Source organism: Mesoplodon bidens, assembly GCF_964165515.1.
Source record: "Mesoplodon bidens genome assembly, chromosome: 5".
NCBI classification, from domain to species: Eukaryota; Metazoa; Chordata; class Mammalia; order Artiodactyla; family Ziphiidae; genus Mesoplodon; species Mesoplodon bidens.
In genome coordinates, this window is record NC_138161.1 from 107,991,681 (window position 1) to 107,994,003 (window position 2,323).

The 2,323-nt window shown below is 39.5% G+C and overlaps 1 pseudogene across 1 annotated transcript; it reads right to left on the minus strand.

The window, feature by feature from the left end:
- Positions 1 to 551: 551 nt before the first annotated feature.
- On the minus strand, positions 552 to 1,437 carry LOC308617817 (stAR-related lipid transfer protein 6-like; annotated as a pseudogene). Its single transcript has one exon. The product of its transcript is annotated as an stAR-related lipid transfer protein 6-like (transcript).
- Between the last annotated feature and the right edge of the window lie 886 nt (positions 1,438 to 2,323).

Genomic DNA, 2,323 nt, shown 5'->3' on the forward strand with positions numbered 1-2,323 from the left:
ATTCTTTAGAGAAGAAATATTGTTAAAATTTTATTATTCCTAGGGTGTATTTTCATTTTAAAACGCAGCTTCTTTGAGAGTAAAGAAGTACTAAGTGTTCCCCCCTGGCTCATAATCTCTACGAAATAGTGGAGAAGTGGTGACAAGCTGCTATTGGAAGCCACACTGTCCCCTGGTTCTCAAGCTTCTTAAGCCCAGGTCTCCTTTTGGTTCTGGACAAGTCTTGGTTTTCTCCATCATTTGTTCTTCCCTAAACAAACTTCAGAGTTTGGGGCTTGTTTACCTTTTCGGTGACTCCTCCGTTCTACCTTCCTTTTTGTGACCATCTCTCCAACTGACATTAGAAAAGTATTACCATGTCACCAGTTCTTCCATTACTGAAGATCGTAAAACAAGTTCATGTTACTGCTCTGCACCTCAGTTAAAAAAAAAAAGAATATGTCTAACCAAAAAAAAAAAAAAAGATTGGGAGTTTGAGGTGCTTGTGTGAGTGGAGAAAAGGGGATTATGTGACATCTTGATACGGAGGAAGGCAGGAGAATCAGCAGATCCACATGGTTTCCTTGGACCATCTGCTGTTTCCTCTGGTTTCTGAGACATTGTCATTGTCACTGATTGCAGCTAATATCTACCACCAATTATTGATGGGGCCAATTTTCCTCTCATTTCTTTCCAGACAAACATCACTAGTTTGGAATACGCTGGGTTCTCTGGCAGAGGTGAACACATATAGCCACAAGGATGGTTACAACCACGAATATAATTTGAAGATGGAGGATATGCTGGAAAATCCACACTAGTAGAACTGATAATATCCATATTCCCTTTGTAGTGCTTCAAATACACTAAGTCGATAAAGTCTCGGGGGAATATTGAGCCCATGGCAAAACTTTGTGTAATGGTATGACACATGAATGTGTCTGAATCAATTTTTTGTACCATGTTGTACACTTTTCAATGATTTGTCCCATGTAATTCTGTTTTCAGGTTTGTAGAGGAAATCAGATAGTTTAGATGTTTATTCCGGAACTATTCCTTCAACACGATATAGATTTCAATGGAATTTTTTAGAAGCCTTGCTGGAAACAGTTATCTTTTTCTCAAAGGAGAATAAAAATCCACAAATAAGTCAGTGAAGTCTTAACCACTTTCCAGCCTGATGTTTCTTTTTCTTTTTTTTTTTTTTTTACGGTACACAGGCCTCTCACTGTTGTGGCCTCTCCTGTCACGGAGCACAGGCTCCGGATGCTCAGGCTCAGCGTCCATGGCTCATGGGCCCAGCGGCTCCACGGCATGTGGGATCCTCCCAGACCAGGGCACGAACCCGTGTCCCCTGCATCAGCAGGCAGACTCTCAACCACTGCACCACCAGGGAAGCCCCTAAAATACTTTTCTTGATAGTCTCTTATTAAAAGGGGTAATTAACTTGAATAGACATATAAGTGATGTAGTATAATTCAGTAAAAAGAAAAGAGGTGGGTAATAAGAGGCTGGAGTCTAGTCCCCTCACTGTCATTAAGGAACTTTGGTACTTTAGACAATCACTTTCTGGGTCTTAGTTTCAACATGTGTCAAATGAAAATAATAATATCCATCTGTGTCTATAAGGATAGAAAAGCACTAAGAGAATTAAATGAAATAAATTTTTAAATGATTTACGTGTTGCTATACAAATGGAACAGTATTAAATTTACCAGATTTTCTATAAAATCATTCTTAGAATCTATGCAGGGGAACATTTTATCTGTTGAAGACAATTAAAAATACGTCCATATAATACAGATTAAAGCCCTGGAGATAAAAGTCCTTTAATGAAGTCTGCTGCAGAGCAAAAAGTGTAAGAGCACTATCCCAATTGACTATTTAATGCCTGATTAAATACAGGATGGCCTGTGAAAGTAACAAGAAAACTATTCAGGCAGTGGGATAAGTTTGGAGAGAGGGGGCAGTGGAAATAATCCCTATAAAGAATTTTAAAAATACTAAAACCAACAAAAAGTCAACCTACTTTTTTATTACTACCATGTGCTAGTGATTGTAAACCATATCAGTGATCATATACCACCCCTTTCAGGATGGACCACAGCTCTGCGCAGTCCCCCCACCCTGCCCTTGTTATAGCACTGTGTTCAGGAATAGAGCTGGAACTTCATTCCTGCAAGGACAATCTACAAGCTATAGGACACAACACCTCTTTATACTCTCTCTCTCTCTCTCTCTCTCTCACACACACACACACACACACACACCCTCATTTGACAGTACCTGTTTGACCTTCCTGACCCAAGATCTAGAGGATCTTATAAGATTTGCAACAGAAGCT